General features: G+C 42.1%; 1 protein-coding gene across 2 annotated transcripts in view; it reads right to left on the bottom strand.

Annotated features, from left to right (window-relative positions):
- RNGTT (RNA guanylyltransferase and 5'-phosphatase) overlaps positions 1–24,722 on the bottom strand; it is a 587,560-nt gene that overhangs the window by 4,336 nt on the left and 558,502 nt on the right. The window lies entirely within an intron of this gene.

Below are 24,722 nucleotides of genomic sequence, written 5' to 3'. Positions count from 1 at the left end.
CAGATCACAGGGCAGTCACACACAAAATGGCTCTGCCCTGTGATGCTGCTCTTCATTCTGCCCCAGGGATAATAGACCACCCAAAAGGGGAGGGAAATGCTGATGTCAGCAGTTACTGCCCAGATTTTCCAGCTAACAGTAAAGCTGGTAAGTCTTACTATAGCTGCTTGAGGTCTAAAACGGAAAATGCTCCCCCTAGTGGTCAATATATATATTTGTAAGAAAATATATAATAGTTTTCATATAGAAATGTTTGCAAACAGTGCAAACATTGCATTAGTACATTTTATTTACTATTTTAAGCTTAATTTCACAAAAAAACAAACTACAAAAAACTGGTGGCACCTTCCCTTTAAGAATGGAAATTCACCATTACAATTTAATCTGCTCTGCAGCCTCTAAGACATCAAAGGCAAAAAAAATAAAAACAGAACGTAGTTGCATTGGAAAAATCAGCTTTAAGTCATGAAAGCGGATAAGAAACAGGCCATGTAAAAGCTCAGCACTGAATAGGTCTATGGCTGCATGCCTGATGGCCATTATTCTAAATGGACGTGAATTAGGATTTGAAGAAAGGAAACAGATTATAGTTTACATATTCGGTCTACGCTTAACTGGTTTACAACAATCTATGGTTTGCTAAACAGGATAAAGGCAGAACTCCGCTTCTACATTATTGTCTAAAAATAGGAAGAAGATTCGGCAGTTGTGGCACTTGACCACAGTAATTAATCTGTATTATTAGCCATCTATATATCGTATATACTTCAACGTGCAGTCATTAGCAAGCTGGGAGAGCACATTTTCTGCAGAAAAAGCTACAATCAGTCTATGCAGTGAACCATATAAATCTTGACGTTACAAATTAGCTAATCATAGGTTATAACACAAGCATGTTACACCAAGCACCCCTAAGAGGAAAAAAATATATCTGCAAGTTCTAGAATATTTATCCTACAGGAAATGTCACAGTGCATTCACAGAATTGTTGTTACAACCATATTTAACATTATTTTTAGCATTGGGAATATTAAAGGGGATGTCCGGCCTTAGATTAACTGCGGACCTGTAGCCTATGTGACTGCAGACTTGTGACTCCTCACATCATACGCACTGCATGCTATGAGGATTCTCCGATGCTGGGAGTGGGCGACTAGACATGTCCGGCGACTTCACTCAATACTTTTGCATTGAGCACGGCTTTGCACGTCTAGTCTGCACGTTTATGCAAATCATATACTTGTGGACGCGCCTGACGCTCCCTACACCGGCATCGGAGAATCATCACAGTGCACTAGCTGGGAGGCTTCACAAGTGACTGCAGGCTTGTAGTTAAGAGCTGAAAATCCCTTTAACAACAAGTTCTAAAAGTGAAGAATACAATAAAGAAAATATTGACACTGTACGGAGTAAGTAACGTTTTTCTATTTAGAAAATAAGACAAATATTGTGAGACCAAATATTCAGTTACTAAAGCCCTGTTCACATAAACTTTGGACAATCAATTGAGGGGGAGCAGTCAATATTGTCTGCTGAACATTTGCAATTGTATACCTAAAGATGCCTGGTTTTAATGTACAACCGACTACATCTGTAATTGACTCCCATACACTCTGTGCAGCTGGATTGACAGTGTGTCCTAGACTACACTTAACTACAGGTGAGCACTTGCCTACAAAATGAGCAAACATTGACCAAAAGGACACTTCTTGAAATTTCTGAATAAATCCAGCTAATGGACGTCTATGGGCCCCATTAGTCATACAAGTCGGTAGAGACTATGAGCATACATGCGGAATCTGTAGGCAAAATGCTAAGTGAACCAAGCCTTATTGAGAAATTAATAAATGATTAATACGAAAGGGCCACAATGGATGATTCCAGCTGGAAAGTAGATTTTTAAATAAGTAAACTGTTACAGCCGGCCACACACTACTTAGCATAAAAAAATACAAAATGTAATGGATTTAATATACTTTCCCATTGTACTGTTAATAGTTCCATCTCAGCATGTGAAACCCACTTATGAACAATTACGCTTATCGGGCCTTACAGGCTTCATTTGCTTATCACGTGGCCAAGCTAATTAGGAACACAATGGATCCACTAAAATACTTCTTAATTAGGCTGTGTGCTCTCTTTCAAATGGTAAGAAATGCAGACTGTTACTTCCATAGAGAAAGATGCAGTGGGCACAAGATGAGAAGGCTACGGCAGAGAGAAGAAGGATCTACAAGAGGTCATGACCAGGAAAAAATCCCTACAGAATCTGTACACTGTGTGCGGTTATTTATTTACTACATCGTATACATGGCTGTCATGTCATACAATATCACACATTATAAAGTCTTGCAAACCCCAGATGTACTATACCAGAGCCAATTTCCTTAAAAGCAAAGTGTTTGCCATAGGAACAGTTAAATACTATTTCAAAGCTGCAACATTTCCTGTTAAACACCCACTCAGGAAAATTTCACTCACAATACAAATATTAATTTTGTACTTTGGAATAAAATGTATGTACAAAGTGTGTCCTTCAATAGTTCATAAACAATATTTGATGCTCAACATCCTTTCCATGAATTTCTGAAATGAAATAGCGAGAGTACATCCTCTACTCAGCACTCCACAGAAGCTTCACTGTAAAGCAATGGATAATATACAGACGACATCATATTTATGAAATACAGTAGCAGAAAGGATGGTACAGTAATTCTTCAAGTTTAAGGTTCCAGTACCTTGCCTAAAACTTGTGCTGCGAGTGACCCTGCTATGAAACATGCAAATAGTGCAGACAATGGACTGAAGCATAAAATAGATGATGACAGGTCACGATTCAGATTTGGACCACGTCATGCAAACATAATAGAATTATATGGAGCGCCTTACATATAAATGCTGCTCTCAGAGAATGGCAGGGGTGCTTAAATGGTTAACAGCAACAATCAGATCATAGCTCTGGCCGCTTCTGATACACACAGATGCCAGCTATGTAACATGTGGAGAGAGCTCAGCAGAGTTTTAATTTCTCAATAAAATGCATTACAATTGATTGAGAAAGGATGAATTTGATGGACCCATTTCTTTTTAACTTATGTGACTATGCAAGAAGATACTAATAGAGAGGAAGCGCACATGCTTATTGTCAGACTGCTGAAGGAAGGTAAAAAAACAATGCCTAGCTATTTCCAGCATTTCCAGCAGTTGAACCACCAATGATCAGTACACTATAATTAAAAAATCTGAGGATAATTAAAAAAATCTGAGGGTAATTCTTTAACCCCCGGAGGTGGTTTGCACGTTAATGACCGGGCCAATTTTTACAATTCTGACCACTGTTACATTATGAGATAATAACTCTGGAACGCTTCAATAGATCCTGGTGATTTTGAGACTGTTTTTTCGTGACATATTGTACTTCATGATGGTGGTAACATGTCCCACATGTCTACTTTACATCAGTACAATTTTGGAGCCAAATTTTTTTTGTGAGGAAGGATTAAGGGTTAAAAGTTGACCAGTGATTTTTCATTTTTCCAACAAAAGTTGCAAAACAATTTTGTTTTAGGGACCACCTCACATTTGAAGTCACTTTAAAGGGTCTATATGGCAGAAAATACCCAAAAGTGACACCAATCTAAAAACTGCAGCCCTACAGGTGCTCAAAACCACATTTAAGAAGTTTATTAACCCTTCACAGGAAGTTTTGGAATGTGGAAAATTATTAACATTTAACTTTTTTTTTTTTTTTTTTACAAAAAATTTACTTCAGATCCAAATTTTTTCATTTTCACAAGGGTAGCAGAGAAAAAAATAGACCTCAAAATTTGTGTGATTTCTTCAGGGCATGCAGATACCCCATATGAGGGAGAAAACCACTGGGCGAATGGCAGAGCTCGGAAGAGAAGGAGCGCCATTTGAGTTTTTGAATGCAAAATTTGCTGGCGCTTTAACACAATAAAACCTATTTATAGAAAAAAATAATTATTTTTGCATCCCTTATTCTGAGAGCTATAACTTTTATTTTTCCGTTGATGGAGCTGTATGGCGGTTTGTTTTTTTTGCGGGTCAAGTTGACGTTTTCAGCTGTACAAATATTTATTTTTTTACTTTGTCTACAGCATCCCCATGCTGTAGAAACTGTCAGCGCTGCACTGACAGAGAAATGCTGATCATGCACTGCGCATGATCAAGCAACTTTCCTAGCTCTGATGACCCGGATGTCGTCATGACGTCATCCCTCTGCCGGCTATCGAAATGCTGCAATCAAGTTCGATAGCAGCACTTCGGGGGTTGAAGTGCCAGGAGTGGTGTGTGACAGCTCCTGGCATTTAGTGCCCGAAGTCAGCTGTCAGAATCTGATGACACCCGGCGGCGATTGCCCGCGCACAGGCCGTGTGCGCGCATGATCGCCATGCAGTAATAATACGTCCCTGGTCAGACAGGCCCAGGGAAGTATCATTACAACAAATGTCAGAAAGGGGTTAAAGCTTGTTTGTTCTCTTATGGCTTGGAAAGTAGGAAGCATGGTGGTGCTGGAATGACCTTCATTCTAACAAAGGGCATTTAGCAAAATGACAAGACACCCAAGGTTTACAACCTCTAGATATCTTAATATGAATTCAATCTTGTATTATTTAACAGCTAAATAAAACTTAAAGAGAATCCGTCAGAAGGCTTTAGTCATGTAATCCAAGAGCAGCACAAGTTAGTGACAGACAGCCTGATTCCAGCAATGTATCTCAGTTACTGGACTGCTTGGTGTAATATTGTTATATTCCCTGTCATTGTTGTAGCAGTGGTCAGAATGCTTAGCTGTGTGCAGTATCAGCAAGCTGCAAATCGGTGGTGAAGGGTTGGGTTTAGAGATGAGTGAATATTTCAATATTCGGTTCGGATTACGATTGCCGGATTTGCAATATTTGCTGAACATAGCTGAATGCCATTGGAGTCAATGGGAGTACACATGAGCGAACTTGTTCGGAAATGATCATCAAACATAAATTCGGCATGAATATGTTACCAACATGGCACGAATATGGCACATTCGGTCGTTTTCCAAACATATTCGCTCATCTCTAGCAATGAGGTTACACAGAGGTTAGCTGGACTGGACTGCACGTGAGCCCTAGTCCTGCAGTGATAACCTCTCACTAATAAAACACTTAATGTATTGAAACTACAACACACAGCAGTGACACATGCCTGGAGCTAAGCTCTTTTTCCTCACATCATGCAACTCTCAGATCAAATAGCAAAAACCTCCAGGCAGATTCCCTTTAATAAGTGCTAAAATGCCTAATCACTATATGGTGGTATAGTTGCAGTATATAGAGGTATAGCAAAGTTAATTAGGTAACTGTAATGCAATTTAGAATTAGGCACTGTTTGGTGTGTTTATTTGTACCCACTAAGATAATACCCTGTGTGTGAATAAAGAGCACAAACAACACATGAGCCTTTGGTTTGGCAGAGAGCGCATATGTTTTCAACAGGGAGAGTAGAGAAAGCTGCTTTCAGACACTTCTGGCAATGGCTCATCTCCCCTGAAAGCAAGACTCCCATAGGCATCAGATGATTAGCCAGTACCCCAAAATATTAGTAGGTTTGGCTGATCATAATCTAAAATGTACTGGGGCTCTGTGGCATTAGACAAAAGTATTTTAATGCTTTATTTATATCGGGTTTTCTGTGCTTTTTTATTTCTTTAATAAGGTTCATAAAAATTATTTGGCCAGAAATGACAATAAAAGGCAATCTGTCAGTAGGATCATCCCGCCTACTGTATATGGGTATGTAGGTCATAGGAAGTTGAATACAATGATACCTTGATATCTGCGATCCAATGTCTTATTCCAGAGATATTCATGCTTTTCCTGTATATAAATGTTCCAGGCCATGGGCCAGACACTGATCTACACGAGAATCTTCCTGCAGAGATCACTTTACATAAAAGGTGGCCGTCACTGGCATGAGACATGTAACTAACATAGAACAGGAGAACGGACATTTGTCTCATAACAAACCTGTCAGCAGCTGCAGCTCTCACAGCTCTGCTGTACTGTAATATTACTGCACTCTTGTTTGTCTCTGAGCTGGAAGCGGAGAGGAACCTGCAGATGTGTCAGTTATAGTCACACACAGCCATGCAGGGAGATCAGGAGAGCGACCATTACACAACACACTGGTAAAGTCCACTTGTATTTACAAGAACCTCTGGAGGCAGATTCTCACACAGATCAGTGTCTGCCCATAGCCTGGAACAGCTCATTTACATATAAGAAAAACATGGATTTCTCTGGAATAAGACATTGGATCACAGGTATCATTTTATTCAACCTCCTATGATCTATGTGGATATATAGACGGTTTAAGAGGGTTCATCCTACTGACAGATGCCCTGTAACATCCATTGAAACATTTTTGAAAATTGACATTCATTGCATTCAATTTTGTTTTGTTCTTTGGGGCGGCTACAAGTTTTTTTTTTAAATATGACAGGCTCTGCGTCTCTACGTAGGAAGTTTTCTTTGTTGTCTTTAAACATAAATTATCGTATTTTTTACAGCAGTTTTAAAACATAACAAACATAAGTGTATAAACCTAGTCTGGACTGATTGGCAAATCTTCAAGTGAAAAGTATGGACACACACATTGGCTGGATGGTGCTAGTTTATTTTGTTTGCTTGTTTGCTTTTAAATGTGTAGAAATCACTCCTCAACAGGAATTGTGATCCTGCCCTTTTAATTCCTACACCTAAAAGGCAGACTGTCAAGTCAGATAACGCCACTAACTGCCGACATAACTTTATTCCTCCAGGGAGCCACTGGCGTAGCTAGTCAGTACGCATGCCTCGGCACTGTAACTGAAAGCCAGATCTCAGCAGGTTAGCAGAGTTAGCCAACATGGCAGGTTCCCTTTGAGAAGTGTACGCTTGCCATATCTTCTCCTCTATACCTGGAGCAGAAGCAGGCAAACTGTGACAAAACTCACAGAGCAGAAAGCAATGTGATAAGTCATTTATCGAACACAATAAAAAATACATTTTACAATTCAAAATATTTTATTTCTTCTATTTCTATGCTGTTCTTCATGGCTGAGTCAATTTATCTGCTAATTACCATTTTATATGGCATTTAGTTTGGAAGCATTCTGGGAGGAAGGTGAGTGTGACCAACCACTGGGAACAAACATTCCAGATTCCTTGTGACATTTGGTAATCTACGGCAGACCGGCTATAAGAGCACTAATAATAATAATAATCTTTATTTTTATAAGGGATAGATTTACACCTTCATTATGCTCATTGGATGAAGAAGTGCTATTTTTTTATTTAACTGCAACTTATAATGTTTTTAGCAGTCCTTTGTGGTCGTAAGAAAATAACACATTTTCTATTTTTCTTTTTTGCCACTTAAAGAAAAAAAAATGTTATAAAAAAATTACACACATTTAGCTCAACGTATCACCAAAAAAAAAAAAAAGAGATTAAAAATTATTGTAAGTGGAGAAATATCTGCAGGTTTGGAGTCCTTGGATTTTGTATATGGACTCTCAGGATTTTCAATCCCTCTTTTCTAAGCCATAAGGAAGATAGATTGAACAATACGGGTTAGACGGATGTCATTATAGGGGTGCAAGTTGCCCCCTTCTATATCAGACTTCATGGTTCCTCCCCCCCCTTTTTTCTCCCCCCCTTATTCCTCGTCTTAAGGTACCTTCACGCGAAACGACTTTACAACGAGAACGACAACGATCCGTGACGTTGCAGCGTCCTGGATAGCGATCTCGTTGTGTTTGACACGCAGCAGCGATCTGGATCCTGCTGTGATATCGCTGGTCGTTGAATAAAGTTCAGAACTTTATTTGGTCGTCAGACCGGCGTGTATCGTCAGGTTTGACACCAAAAGCAACGATACCAGCGATGTTTTACGCTGGTAACCAGGGTAAATATCGGGTTACTAAGCGCAGGGCCGCGCTTAGTAACCCGATGTTTACCCTGGTTACCAGCGTAAAAGTAAAAAAAACAAACAGTACATGCTCACCTGCGCGTCCCCTGCCGTCCGCTTCCTGCTCTGACTGAGCGCCGGCCCTAAAGTGAAAGTAAAAGCACAGCGGTGACGTCACCGCTCTGCTGTTAGGGCTGGCGCTCACACAGTACAGGAAGCAGACGCCGGGGGACGCGCAGGTGAGCATGTACGGTTTGTTATTTTTACTTTTACGCTGGTAACCAGGGTAAACATCGGGTTACTAAGCGCGGCCCTGCGCTTAGTAACCCGATGTTTACCCTGGTTACCCGGGGACCTCGGCATCGTTGGTCGCTGGAGAGCGGTCTGTGTGACAGCTCTCCAGCGACCAAACAGCGACGCTGCAGCGATCGGCATCATTGTCGCTATCGCTGCAGCGTCGCTTCGTGTGAAGGTACCTTTAGTCTCATTCTTTCCTTTCGTGTTTATACCGCTTTTATTTAAAGTAACCTATCTTCTCTTCCTTGGGTCGCTCTCTTTCAGCAGATACTTCATATCTATCGCCAAAGGTCATACAGTCTCCCTGGATAGGGGATACTTACATCCGCCATGGATTTATTTTTCTTTTCAGATTTTGTTGGACTTGATTGAAAAGGACTTTTGACCTGAAAGTTCTATTATTTCGGGACTTGCTGGCTACAGGTCTTGATATACAGTTGTAAATGAGATTTCTTTTTGTACTCAGTAATTGTTATGTTGCTGAATCCTTTGTTACTTGATTGTTCTGAATTTCTTTTCAATAAAACATAAAGATTTTAAGTATATGTATGAAAAACATGAAAATGGCCTGAACTGAATAATATTGAAACAAGCCACAGTTTCTAACATCCTAGTAACAGGCTCTTATTATTTTGGTTTACTTTACTCAGAGTCCTAAACTGTAATGCAATTGATAATTAGGCACTGTTAGGTTATCTATATACTGGAAGATGATGCGTACCAAGCTGTCTTAAAGGGAACCTCTCCAGCGCTTGCACGCAGTATAATAACGTTGTTAACCTGCAGATTAACCTGGTGACAGGTTAACTTTCAATTTGTAGGCAATTATACCTGGGTTTATGTATCGTTATGGCCAAAAGTTTTGACTGATACAAAATTGTGAATTGCAAATGTAAAACAACCATTTATCGGATGTTGAAGAACTTCAAAGAGAGAGGTTCAATTGCTGTGAAGAAGTCTTAATATAGCAAAATGATGAATTGATGCAAGTTAATAGAAAACCCAGATACGGCAGTAAAACTAAAGGTGTGTCAGAGGGTATATTTCAAGAAGGATTTATAAAGTGCCTGTGCATATAATACCATGTCAAAGCAATCGGGGCAGCATGGTATATATCAAAGTAATCGCTATAGCAGGGTAAAGCAATACTTACTGCCATATATACCAAGCTGAATAGTACCTGCTATAGAGCGAAAAGGGGGGTCAGGGGCAGATGAAGGCAGACGCCGAAACGCGCGTCGGGGTGGACGCATCCATGGGACAGCTGATGACCCCCCCCTTTCCACTCTATAGCAGGTACTATTCTACTCATCCTAAAACTACAGCACAGACCTATCAAAGCATGGGCTCCAAAGACCTCCGAGAGTGATCTCTCTATGGCTATTTTCTGCTGAGACAATAAAAGTTGTAGGGATGTGCCTCCATTACCCTTGTTTTAATCATTGCATCAGACAGCTTTCCTTTAAGGATCCCTTATCAGACCAATTTTTTTAAATCATGGTTTTATGTTAAACGTATTTTTGGCAATCTGTATTACCAGATAATACTAAGAAAGTGGCTAATTGGTATATACCTAAAGACTACCATCTTTCATAAAAAGATAAGAGACAATTGTCTCTGCTGAAGTGTCTCCTGTAAAATAGTATAGTGCACCATGTACTTCTGGTGTGACAGTAAAAACCCACTGGATAATTATACAACAATCCAGAGTAAAAAAAAAAAAACAATGCTGGTGTTCATGTGTTGGCATCAGGACAATGACCAAGGTGGGCATTTCCTAATATTTCCATAGCAAATATAAGATCTAAAAAAAATAATCACTTTTTTATACCTAAAAATCAACACTGAACTTTCTTTTTATACATGTTGCTTTTAGATGTATAAAATATATTTATTTTTTGTTTGATGCATGCATCCAGTGTATAAACCCTAGTGTGGTATACCCCTGAAGCATACATTCACAGAAAAAAAAAAGTATTTAACTATTAGCGGCATTTAGGAAGAATCTTTCTTTTGCTTTAAAGAAAACCAAGAAGGCATTTGTGTAATATCATAGTAAACCCTAAATATTACAGCTATTTATCCACTTAATGATGTAGAAAGCAAACATCATAGTTCCTTATGCCGTTATTTACCCTTTTTATCGTGCTCCCCAAGCTCTTTTGTCTTTTGCCAGTTTGGGAATTAAAAAAGGATCAAAATTGAGCTCAGTGATGCTTCTATATTTCTCAATTAACTCTACAATCTGCCTCCCGCTCTAACATAAAGGCAGGCGATTGGTACTGAGCCTACAGAATACAAAGGTCTGCTCCACTTCAGCTGGTGGAAATTGGACACATGAATCTTCCAACTTGTCCAAAACGAAACCTGGTCAAGATTACCCAATCCAGTCATATGCTGCGCTGGTAGTAATAATGGAGAAGAATGTATTCAGGATCTGTATACACACAATGCACGGTCCTATTATTAATATTCTGCGCACTCTGCCCTTGTTGAACAGTGTAACTACACATAAATGTATTCATTTGCACATTTTAAAGATACTGTACAGAAATCTGGTTTAGTATAATGCCGATACCATAAAAAGAAATATAAAACAATGGAGCTATTATAAAAGAGACTGGGGCAGAGGGTATTCATATCTTAAGACAACGCATTTCATCATTAACCACACTTTTATGATGCTACTCTATTCTTGTCAAAGTGCACTCATTAGTTCATAGATTCAATTAAGTAGCAAATGACTACTGGGCAACGTCAGTCAGGAATATTAATAGAAGTGAACTGCACTTAAACCTTAGATCTCCTGCTATCATTTCCATCTATACTTTTTACCTTTGACTTGTGACCCCTCTATGGCAGAAGTTGCCTCTGATCAAATAGTATGTTAACTTTGACAGCACTTATGTTTCTCAATAAATGCTGTGAACATAATTTGCAATCTTAAGTCATTCCAGTCTTGGCATGGATTGCTTTTAATGCTCTTTATGAATCCCAATATTGTATTTTGATAAGAAATTAAATAGCATGCACACCATCTGTCTGCACTGTACTCTCCGATACAGGATATCAGCAGACTGACCTAATTGCAAACCCCTTTAGCAAACTACATGCTACATCCCAAACCTGGAAAGACTCTGGGGTGAACAAAGTCTTTTCTGCTGTGTACAGTGGAATATATAACAGCACAGAGCTCATTTGAATTAGGATATCTAATAATATTGAAACTTTTATTTTTGCCCACAATAAGTGCAGATGCCTAATCCTACCAACTGAAAGGTAAAATTGTATTGTGACGGAAACAAACATATTAAAAGAGGCTAGCTGCTATTTTTTTTTATATTGATGGCCTATCCTCAGCATAGTTGGGGGTGTGACATCTGGCACCCATGCCTGCAGCTATTATCGGAGGAGGGTGAAAGTTCTTAGATGCTGCTGGTACACAGCACCTCTGTGAAAACTACAGTGGCCGTGCCCAGGATCTGCAGATCCACCTCCTATTCAAATGACCAGAAGGAGGACCTGAAGTGACCGGCCACTATAGAAATGGTGCCATCAATAAATAAGTACCGTATTTTCTCGTGTATAAGCCAAAATTTTCAGCACATTTTTTGTGTGCTGAAAACAGTCCCTTGGCTTATACACGAGTCATTGTCCAGGAAGCCGGCAGGGGAGGGGGAGTGGCGGCAGGAGTTGGTGGCTGTGAAGACATCATACTCGCCCCTCCTCGTGCCATTGCTGCATCTCCGATGGTCTCGGTGTCGGCAGCTCTTCCTGTGAAGAGCGGTCACGTGGTACTGCTCAATAACGTAATGAATATGCACACGTCTCCACTCCCATAGGCGTGGAGCGCAAATTCATTACCTTAATGACTGCTTAGCACAGGAAGAGCTGCCGCGCCGGGACAACGGAGATGCAGCGACGGCACGAGCAGGGTGAGTAGGAAAGGGAGGGGATGAGCCAATGCATACAACGATGGGCCAGGATCGGGGGGAGCCATGCATACAGCAATGGGACGGGACCAGGGGAGCCATGCATACAGCGATGGGACGGGACTGGGGGAGCCATGCATACAGCGATGGGACGGGACTGGGGGAGCCATGCATACAGCGATGGGACGGGACCAGGGGAGCCATGCATACAGCGATGGGACGGGACTGGGGGAGCCATGCATACAGCGATGGGACGGGACTGGGGGAGCCATGCATACAGTGATGGGACGGGACTGGGGGAGCCATGCATACAGCGATGGGACGGGACTGGGGGAGCCATGCATACAGCGATGGGACGGGACTGGGGGAGCCATGCATACAGCGATGGGACCGTGGGAGCCATGCATACAGCGATGGGACCGTGGGAGCCATGCATACAGCGATGGGAAGGGACTGGGGGAGCCATGCATACAGCGATGGGACCGGGGGAGCCATGCATACAGCGATGGGAAGGGACTGGGGGAGCCATGCATACAGCGATGGGACGGGACTGGGGGAGCCATGCATACAGCGATGGGACGGGACTGGGGGAGCCATGCATACAGCGATGGGACGGGACTGGGGGAGCCATGCATACAGCGATGGGACCGGGGGAGCCATGCATACAGCGATGGGACCGTGGGAGCCATGCATACAGCGATGGGAAGGGACTGGGGGAGCCATGCATACAGCGATGGGACCGGGGGAGCCATGCATACAGCGATGGGAAGGGACTGGGGGAGCCATGCATACAGCGATGGGACGGGACTGGGGGAGCCATGCATACAGCGATGGGACGGGACTGGGGGAGCCATGCATACAGCGATGGGACCAGGGGAGCAGTACATACAGCGATGGGACCGGGGGAGCCGTGCATACAGTGATGGGACCGGGGGAGCCGCGCATACAGCAATGGGACCGGGGAGCCGTACATACAGCGATGGGACCGGGGGGAGCCGTGCATACAGCGATGGGACCGGGGGAGCCGTGCATACAGCGATGGGACTGGGGGAGACGTGCATACAGCAATGGGACCGGGGGAGCTGTGCATACAGCAATGGGACCGGGGGAGCCGTGCATACAGCAATGGGACCAGGGGAGCCACACATACAGCAATAGGACCGGGGGAGCCGTGCATACAGCAATGGGACCAGGGGGAGCCATGCATACAACATAGTAACATAGTTATTAAGGTTGAAGGAAGACTTTAAGTCCATATAGCTCAACCCATAGCCTAACCTAACATGCACTAAAATGTTGATCCAGAGGAAGGCAAAGAGTAAGCTCCACATTGGGGAAAAAAAATCCTTCCCGACTCCACATACGGCAATCAGACTGGTTCCCTGGATCAGCATCCTATCAAGGAATCTAGTAAATATAACCTGTAATATTATACTTTTCAAGAGAGGCATCCAGTCCCCTCTTAAATTTTAGTAATGAATCACTCATTACAACATCATACGCCAGAGAGTTCCATAGTCTCACTGCTCTTACAGTAAAGAATCCGCGTCTGTGATTATGCTTAAACCTTCTTTCCTCCAGACGTAGAGGAGGCCCACTTGTCCCTGTCTCAGGTCTATGATTAAAAAGATCATCAGATAGGTCTTTGTACTGTCCCCTCATATATTTATACATTAAAATAAGATCACCCCATAGCCTTCGTTTTTCCAAACTAAATAGCCCCAAGTGTAATAATCTATCTTGGTATTGCAGACCCCCCCAGTCCTCTAATAACCTTGGTCGCTCTTCTCTGCACCCGCTCTAGTTCAGCTATGTCTTTCTTATACACCAGAGACCAGAACTATGCACAGTATTCTAAGTGTGGTCGAACTAGTGACTTGTATAGAGGCAAAATTATGTTCTCCTCATGAGCATCTACAAGTTATATGAAAAAGTTTGGGCACCCCTATTAATCTTCATGTTTTATAAAAATTGGTTTTTTTTGCAACAGCTATTTCAGTTTCATATATCTAATAACTGTTGGACACAGTAATGTTTCTGCCTTGAAATGAGGTTTATTGTACGAACAGAAAATGTGCAATCTGCATTCAAACAAAATTTGACAGGTGCATAAGTATGGGCACCCTTATCATTTTCTTGTTTTAAATACTCCTACCTACTTTTTACTGACTTACTAAAGCACTTGTTTGGGTTTTGTAACCTCATTGAGCTTTGAACTTCATAGCCAGGTGTATGCAATCATGAGAAAAGCTACTTAAAGTGGCCACTTGCAAGTTGTTCTGTTTGAATCTCCTCTGAAGAGTGGCATCATGGGCTCCTCAAAACAACTGTCAAATGATCTGAAAACAAAGATTATTCAACATAGTTGTTCAGGGGAAGGATGCAAAAAGCTGTCTCAGAGATTTAACCTGTCAATTTCCACTGTGAGGAACATAGTAAGGAAATGGAAGAACACAGGTACAGTTCTTGTTAAGGCCAGAAGTGGCAGGCCAAGAAAAACATCAGAAAGGCAGAGAAAAATGGTGAGATCAGTCAGGGACAATCCTCAGACCACCTCCAGAGAGCTGCAGCATCAACTTGCTGCAGATGGTGTCACTGTGCATCGGTCAACTATACAACGCACTTTGCACAAGGAGAAGCTGTATGGGAGAGTGATGCGAAAGAAGCAGTTTCTGCAAGCACGCCACAAACAGAGTTGGCTGAGGTATGCAAAAGCACATTTGGAGAAGCCAATTTCTTTTTGGAAGAAGGTCCTGTGGACTGATGAAACCAAGATTGAGTTGTTTGGTCATACAAAAAGGCGTTATGCATGGCGGCAAAAAAACACAGCATTCCAAAAAAAAACACTTGCTACCCACAGTAAAATTTGGTGGAGGTTCCATCATGCTTTGGGGCTGTGTGGCCATTGCCGGCACCGGGAATCTTGTTAAAGTTGAGGGACGCATGGATTCCTCTCAGTATCAGCAGATTCTTGACAATAATGTTCATGAATCAGTGACAAAGTTGAAGTTAAGCAGGGGATGGATCTTTCAGCAAGACAATGATCCAAAACACCGCTCCAAATCTACTCAGGCATTCATGCAGAGGAACAATTACACTGTTCTGGAATGGCCATCCCAGTCCCCAGACCTGAATATCATTGAACATCTGTGGGATCATTTGAAGAGGGCTGTCCATGCTCGGCGACCATCAAACTTTACTGAACTGGAATTGTTTTGTAAAGAGGAATGGTCAAAAATACCTTCATCCAGGATCCAAAAACTCATTAAAAGCTACAGGAAGCGACTAGAGGCTGTTATTTTTGCAAAAGGAGGATCTACTAAATATTAATGTCACTTTTCTGGTGAGGTGCCCATACTTATGCACCTGTCAAATTTTGTTTGAATGCAGATTGCACATTTTCTGTTAGTACAATAAACCTCATTTCAAGGCAGAAACATTACTGTGCCCAACAGTTATTAGATGTATGAAACTGAAATAGCTGTTGCAAAAAAAAACAATTTTTATAAAACATTAAGCTTAAGATTAATAGGGGTGCCCAAACTTTTTCATATAACTGTATGCCTCTTTTAATGCATCCCATTATTTTATTTGCCTTTTTAGCAGCTGCCTGACACTGGCCATTAAATGTGTTTGTCATCCACCCATACTCCCAGGTCTTTTTCATTGAAGGTTTTGCCCAGAGTTTTAGAATTAAGCACATAGTTATACATCTTATTACTTCTACCCAAGTGCATGACCTTACATTTATCCCCATTAAAGCTCATTTGCCATTTATCAGCCCAAGCTTCTAGTTTACATAAGTCATCCTGTAATATAAAATTATCCTCCTCCGTATTGATTACCCTGCAGAGTTTAGTGTCATCTGCAAATATTGAAATTCTACTCTGTATGCCCCCTACAAGGTCATTAATAAATATGTTAAAACGAAGAGGGCCCAATACTGACCCCTGTGGCACCCCACTGCTAACCGCGACCCAGTCCGAGTGTGCTCCATTAATAACTACCCTTTGTTTCTTATCCCAGCTCTTAGCCCACTTACACATATTTCCCCTATCCTCATTATTTTCATTTTATGTATCAACCTTTTGTGTGGCACCGTATCAAAAGCTTTTGAAAAGTCCATATACACTACGTCCACTGGGTTCCCTTGGTCCAGTCCGGAGCTTACCTCTTCATAGAAATTGATCAGATTAGTTTGACAGGAACTGTCCCTAGTAAACCCATGTTGATACTGGGTCATGAGGTTATTCCTCTACAGATACTCCAGTATAGCATCCCTTAGAATGCCCTCCAGGATTTCACCCACAGTAGAGGATAAGCTTACTTCTATAATTTCCGAGTTCAGTTTTTGTCCCCTTTTTGACAACGATGGGACCGGGGGAGCCATGCATACAACAGGGGGAGCCATACATACCAGGACAGGATGGGGGACCTGTGCATAGCAGGACAGGGATGAGGGGACACTGCATACCCGGCTTATACTCAAGTCAATAAGCTTACCCAGTTTTCTGTGGCAAAATTAGGTGCCTTGGATTATACTTGAGTATATACTGTAGTAGCCAACCTCATTAATGCTACAGATAAACAGGTTTTCTGGGCACAACATATGGATAATTAGTCCATATGAGAGGCCATCAATGCAAGACCAGTGGGGGTCTGACAGTCAGCACTCCCACCAATCAGCTGATATTTGCTCTGGTAACATCTGGATGAAAACATTGTGAACGGAGCTGCACAGCTATTATTTCTTTTGATAGGCCATCAATATGCTCTGTCCAGTCAATCCCTTTAACCTTTAAGGGTACTGTCACACAGTGGCACTTTGGTCGCTACAACGGCACGATCCGTGACGTTCCAGCGATATAGTTACGATATCGCTGTGTCTGACACGCTACTGCGATCAGGGACCCCGCTGAGAATCGTATGTCGTAGCAGATCGTTTGAAACTTTATTTCGTCGTCAAGTGTCCCGCTGTGGCGGCATGATCGCAGCGTGTAACAAAGGTGTGCACGATATTCCCAATGTCCCGTATGACTTCTACATCGCAACTACGTCATGAAATTATCGCTCCAGCGCCGTGCATTGCAAAGTGTGACCGCAGTCTACGACGCTGGAGTGATAATCAAGCGACGCTGCAACGTCACGGATCGTGCCGTCGGAGCGATCAAAGTGCCACTGTGTGACAGTACCCTAAGTCAAACGCTGTTAGCTTAATCTTCTTTAAAGGGAATCTGACAGTAGGATCAACCCTCATAAACTGTCTGTATAGGTATGTAGGTCATAAGAACTTGAATAAAATGATACCTGATATCTGTGATCTGATGTTTTATTCCAGAGAAATCCATTTATTATTATTATTATTTATTGTTATAGCGCCATTTATTCCATGGCGCTTTACATGTGAAATCCATTGTTTTCTTATATGTAAATAAGCTGTTAAGATCTATGGGCCAGACAATGTTCTCCCTGAGAATCTGCCTTCAATGCTCGTTTAAATGAAAGGGGGCGTTACTAGTGCGAGACAAGTAGATCAGGAGAGCAGACTGTCAATCATTACATGTCTTAAGCCCCCGTCACACTAAGCGAGGTTGCTAGCGAGATCGCTGCTGAGTCACAAGTTTTGTGACGCAACAGCGACCTCAGTAGCGATCTCGCTATGTTTGACACGTAGCAGCGACCAGGCCCATGCTGTGAGATCGCTGGTCGTGTCGGAATGGCCTGGACCTTTTTTTGATCGTTGAGGTCCCGCTGGGTAGCACACATCGCTGTGTTTGACACCTTACCAACGACCTCGTTGACTACAACGTCACACAGGACGTCCCTCATCGAGGTCTGAATCGTCATAATAGCTGCCATGTGACAGGGTCACAACGACCAACGACATCGTTGTACAGGTCGCTACAGGTCGCCGCATCGCTTTTGATTTTGAGATCTTGGGAAGATCTCACTGTTTGACATCTCACCAGCGACCACATAGCGACGCAGCAACAATCCCTGACAGGTCGTATCGTTGTCGGGATCGCTTTAGCGTCGCTAAGTGTGACGGGGCCTTTACACTGGTAATAACCCCTTTCATTTAAATAAATGGACGCAGATTCTCAGGGAGAACTATGTCCAGCCCATAGTTCTTAACAGCTCATTTACATATAAGAAAAATCTGGACTTTTCTGGAGTAAGACATCAGATTGCAGATATCAAGGTATCATATAAAAGGTAGAAGGTACAAATTTATTCTATACTAATTATGCAGTTTTCTGACATATAGAAACAGTTTGCTGTGCAAATGTGTTGTAATTTTTTTTGTTCCAGCCCCGACGATTTTCAGAAAAAAAAAAAGAAGTGGCTTGGCAGTATGGCCAATCATAGACCCACAGATTCCGTATAATTCTAATTCTGGCACATAGCATCCTGAAAACGTGCCAAATTCATTAAATGACATGCATCTCTCATTGAATTTTGCACTTCTTATGCCAACAGACTATTCTTGAAGGCTGGCATATGAAATGCCATGTTGAATAGCTAATTAAATATTACATGTAATTTCCGATAAATCACCAACTCTGGAGATTCTGCAGCAGTAACAGTTAATGCACCGATTATTACTGTACCCACCTACTAGATCATCACCTTTTGTGAGACTTTATACGATATATACATTTTTATAAATAAAACTTTTAATCAGGTCATCCTAAGTCTCAAACTTAGAACATGCCATATATCAGGCAAAAATATTAAAGGGGTTGTCTAGCCTTTGGCTACAAGTGCTCAGTCTCTTAGGCTACAAGCATGCAGTCACTTAATGTGACTGCCAACTTGTGAATCCTCACATCGCACCCATTGTGCATTGTGAAGATTCTCCAGTTCCGGCGTTGGGAGCGGGACCGCTAGTATGTAATTTGCTTACATATGGTCACTTGCCAACTAGACGTGCACAACCTTGCTCAATGCAAGTGTATTGAGCAAGGCCGAAAGCGACTAGTCGGAATATGGCAGGAAGTATACAAAGTAAATACTTGCAGACACTGCCACCCTCTCCTGTCACCGGAGAATCATCACCGTGTGCAGTGTGCATGATGTGCGGATTCTGCAGGCACACAGAGTGACTGCAGACTTGTAGCTTAAGGCCAGACAACCCCTTTAAGGGTGAGTCATTTTTACAGAATAGAAATGCATACACACAGTAGAGATTTGGTGCCAATTCCAAACAACAATTTACCGGTTGGATGTGGATTATTAAATCAGCAGCATGCTCACTGTACAGTGTTGCAGAAATCCACTCAACACAATCTACAGCAAAATAGGTATTGAACACATGCAGATTTTGCTGCAGAATCCAAATCAATTTGTTTAGAGATCCAAACCACGTGTGGACTCAAACCAAAAGGGCCTACATTGACTGCAGCGACAGAGCACCCACAAAGTCCTGGAGCAGGGCCTGCGCACATCACACTTGTCTTAATGAATGCATGAAAAGAAAAGTGACAGTAGACTGTAAAGCAAAATTAATTAAACTGACTTGGTGAACTGGATGTTCGGGTCCGCCGGGTTCAGATGAACGGTTAAAAAAAGTTCAGGTTCAGGTACCAGAACGGTACCCGAACCCGGACCCCATTCACTTGAATAGGTGTCATGTCGGACGCTGTTCACACTAGGGCGTCCGACAGACAGCGGTAATTCCACTTACGTCCACTACACGCTCAGTGGCGCTGGCTAGACTTTACACAGCTTGCTTGGGGTTAATCTAGCTGGTAATTTGGTTGGAGGCTAGGTCACGCCCACGGCCTTTAAATAGTTGTGCTGGACTTTGGGGCGTCGCCGATTATAGCTTGTGTCTTGTGCCTGGTGATCTCGGTCTGGAGTGGTGGTCTAGGAGAAGGAATATCGTATCTGTTGGTGTATTATCCTTTCTCATATTTCTCCTTCCTATATTTGTATTTGTTTTGCCCTGTGCACATTATAGTGTATTCCTGTGTGACTGCGGCATGGTGCGTTTTTCAGTTTTCCCTGTCTGTGCTTTCTGTGGGGATTGGTGTGTGGTCTCTTCACTGGGTGGTGGGTGGTACTTTCAGCTTAGGGCTGAAACAGGAGACAGGGTCAGGCCTGGCGGCCCAGACATGCACACCTTTAGTGCAACTTCTGGGAGAGGGACAGACAGGGTTTCCCTAGCCTGAGGGATATCACAGGGGCCCGGGTAACCAGCCTTAGTCTACCCAGTACTCCCGTGACAATAGGAGGCCCGAACATCCAGTGTTTGCCATGCTGTCATGTGCATGACATCGCGGCAAACATTGCTTCTGATTGGCGGTAAAATCATTACCGCCAGTCAGAAAGCTGCGGTTCCCACGCTGTCAGATGACAAAGTGAACCCGCAGCTGTGATCAGAAGTATAAAGTTTACCTCTGGTCACTAGCGCAAGCTGATGGGACTACTGCTCTCATCAGCCTACACCTGCTGCCGCTAATAACAATGAGAGCAGGTGGTGACTCATGGGAGTAAGCAACAGCCGGCGTATGCGCTCTAAATAAATAATTTAAAAACAACAGCATAGGTTCCTACGGATTATGGCATGGGACAGAAAGTCGGACAGGTGAGGGATACTATTGTTTTTTATTTTAGTTTTATTACAGGAGACAAGGGATTCAAAGGAATGGGTTGTTAGGTAATTATAACTGTTTGTTATTTTCAAATAAAAAAAGGAAGTGTGTTGTTTTTATTTCAAATAAAAGACTTTATTCTTGCTGCGTGCTTATATACAAAATAACTATAGGATTAGTAATGGATAAGTGTCTTATATATGCCTCTCCATTATGTGCCTTTTCTGGGCGGCTGTGGGCTACTATTTTGAAGCTGGGGGGGTCAATATCCATGGCCCCTTACCAGTCTGAGAATACCAGCCTCCAGTCTGCTTTAGCAAGGCTAGCTGTCAAAAATGGGGGAACTCCATGCCATTTTTTAATTATTTATTTAAATAAATAAAAAATCAGCGTGGGGACCCCTCTATTCTTGATTACCAGCCTTGCTAACACTGACAGCTAAGGGTTGCAGCCCCCCGCAGTTAGTTTTACCTGGCTGGTTATCAAAAATACAGGGTACCCCATATGCCTTTTTTTTTTTTTAAATATTTATTTAGAGCGCAGGTACGATTAATACTTCCATCAGCCTCTCCTGCTCTTGCTGTTATTAGCGGCAGCAGGCATCGGCTGATGGGAGAAGTAGTCCCATCAGCCTATGCCAATGACCGGAGGTAAACTTTAAACCTCTGATCACAGCTGCAGGCTCACGCTGTCATCTGACAAGAGTGGGAACCACGGCTTTCTGACTGGCGGTAATGATTTTACTGCAAATCAGAAGCAGTTTTGCCACGCTGTCATGCACATGACAGAGCGACAAACACCCGGTGTTCGGGGAGGGGGCTGAAGCCGAACAGTAACATGGATTTCATGGTGAAGTCCATGTTCAGTGTCCGTGCCCGAACAGTAGTTTACTGTTCGGATTCGCCCATCTCTAATCACGAGTATCTAATGCTAATTATGTGAAACTGATATGAAACAGACTATGTCCAATATGATTCATCAATTCCTTCACAACAATACATAGGTGTTTGACTCTTCCATTGGAATTATAATTCATACATGTTTTCAGAACATACACTGGTCAACACAAAAAAATCATCAGTAATATGTCTGTTTATGGAGTTTGATGTGCGGATTCCAAAAATATGCTTAGTTTTGCTCTATCACAAAGTTTCTGAGATAGAAGTATTTTTTCTATTACGTTATTTCTGCATTTTCAATGTATGTGGTTTTTCCTATGTTATCCCCATTTCTTTGCTTGTTTTAATTGTGAATTTCCTTACAGGGACAACATCAGTAAAGGTTTTAGTGAGTTTTATGGGAAGGAGTATTGACAATGCAGTCAACCAATGACTGCTTCTCGGAAAGTCACATGTTATGTGGAGGAGGTAACTGTTATGAGGCGGTAAGATTTGAGTCAGTCAGAAAAGGATGGTGATGGCAGCAAAGACTGTTATGTGAGACTCTGACAGGAGACAGGTCTCTACAGGGATCTGAACCTTGCCACACAGAGATAGAAGGGAAGGCAGTGGACAGCCGCCATTGTAAGAGGATTTTCACTGCATTTCTGGGAGGGCAAGTCTCCTCAGAGGGAAGAAAACAGCTCAGCCACTGAGGTGTAACTGAGTGAGGGTCTCCACAGAGAGAGAACCTGAAAGCAGCCAATATCACACTGAGAAACTGCCTGTCTGCAAATGTTCATCTGTAAGGAATAGGCTGACCCACCTCACAACTGTATATAGTTATATACCAGTTTACCTCCAGCAAAATCAGTTCTAAATTCATAAATTCCTTCACAACAACACAGAGGTGTTTGACTCTTCCATTGGAATTATAATTCATATATGTTTTCAGAAAATATTACCCTACTTCTGCATAAAAATACTTGTTAAATTTAATTCCAGCAAAAAAAAAAAGAATAAGTAAGAATATGAACACAACCAACTCCTTGACAAAACTTAATAACTATGTTTACCACATCCTGCAGCACTAAAATATATGGTCTTGAACATTTGTGATAGCATGGTGGGATTATTACAGGTTCAGCAGCAGACCTATCGCACCAGTGTAATTGTGTTCGATAAATCACACTAGAGATTTGAATTCAAACAGGAGGGAAGTATTTTTACCTACTTTACAATCTTATTTTAACAACCAAGAAGCTGAAAGTCAAAGAGCGAGAACATAGGTATTATATTTTTGACAGAACTGAAAATGATTTGCAACATAAATCCCTACATATGAATACATCAGAGTTAAGAACAGCTTATAAGTCTAATAAAAGAAAGGAAAAAAAATCACATTCTTGTAAAGCTTTCCAGGAAACACCCTGTCCAGTGAATGGATTCAACTTGTACAGGTAATTGCAATGGAATATGCTACGAGATGACACATTCAACATGCAAGCTGTTAAAAGTGCTACCGCATTGAAAAACAAACATAGATATGTAATACTATTCGAAATCCAGCGATGAAGAACAAAGTCTTGGTGGACACTTCAGAATGTATGATTTTACTTGCAACACATCATAAAGGGTTAAAAAGCGAACACCGCCTCCTGTCAAAGCAGTGGAATATGCTGATAATATTAATTAATTGCAAACACAAATATGAGAAAAAGCACCAACGCACAGCAAAAAAAAAAAAAAAAAAAGATGGAGGAGGTCTGTGTTAGTTGGCTTACTTCCTAGAATGTAATCCAGAATAGTCAGCAACTGTGTAGGTAGTTAATTATACCGCGCAGAAATGCATCACTCCACACACCTAAAAATAACAAGCGCGTTCTCTTGGTCCTATCCAGCATGTCTGGAAGGTTCCAGGAGTTGTGGGGCAATGATGATGTGCCCTTTACAAGCAGATCATCGGTCTGTGCCCAGTTAAGGGGCAAGGTTAGAGCATTTTACACCGGGATGGCGTGCCGGTCAGAACAGTGAGCTGCGGAAATGTCATCCATTGCTCATGTGCATGGAACAGAACATTACTCAGACATTTACTAATGCAATTACTCCATTTCAAGATAAATAAAGGGACAGAGCAATAAGCAGCATCTATTAATGTGCCAGCTGTTTGTAACATACATTACTTCCTAGCATGTGGCTGCAGCAGTTGATATATGTATGTTAATTGAGCATAATGATGTTAAAAGAATAATTAACTGCAGCCATATGATTAACTATTCCCATAAGACTATCACGGAGCTCCATCTACATCCTAAACTAGGACTGTACAGGAAAAACAGTAAGACAGCACAGAACCTCAGCCAAGGGCTAATGAAGGCTAATCCGCTGATTTAAAATGCAAATTAGTGCTTCATCCTCATTTCCCTGCATATAAAAATAAAGTGTACAGTACATCATGTGGATCGCTTACTGAAGGCTTATTAAAAGGACGCAGTCCTGCAACCTCAAGCACAGACTATGACAATGTCAGGCTACTGCCTTTATAGCTGGAAATGAAAGCAATGGGACTACATGTAACTGAGGGAGGCCTTGAGGTCAGAACATACGACTAGACCTGCACACTATATACTCCAGTCATTTATCCTAAATGATAACTGGAAACCACCTGATCAGTGCCCCCCAACCGTTTATTACATTGTAAGCTACATCCAGCACTCCCCCACACACATACACTGAGAACCGACAATGACCAGGGTGATGATAGCCAAAGCTTCCACACAGAAAGCAAAGTGAGACCTTGTGCCCTGCTGCCATATATGCAGTATACATACCGTATATCCAAGGGTTCCTACTTTACCCTTACTCAGTATTCCCATATCAGGCACACTCGCCATACTATTATGTCCAGCTTCAAGCACCCCTCTGACTACATCCATATCTGCTCTTCTGTGTGGGGTAACCTACGAAAGTCATCACCTGGAGATCTTTTCTTCACAACTGGTTGGTAGATCTGTTGCTAATGCACCAAGTTGGCAGACAGTTGTGAGCCACATATCTTGGGCCTGCGA

This window comes from Ranitomeya variabilis, chromosome 2 (assembly GCF_051348905.1).
Source record: "Ranitomeya variabilis isolate aRanVar5 chromosome 2, aRanVar5.hap1, whole genome shotgun sequence".
In the NCBI taxonomy this organism is placed as follows: domain Eukaryota; kingdom Metazoa; phylum Chordata; class Amphibia; order Anura; family Dendrobatidae; genus Ranitomeya; species Ranitomeya variabilis.
Note: the sequence above shows the minus strand (reverse complement) of the source record. Positions and strands in the feature narration are given on the sequence as shown.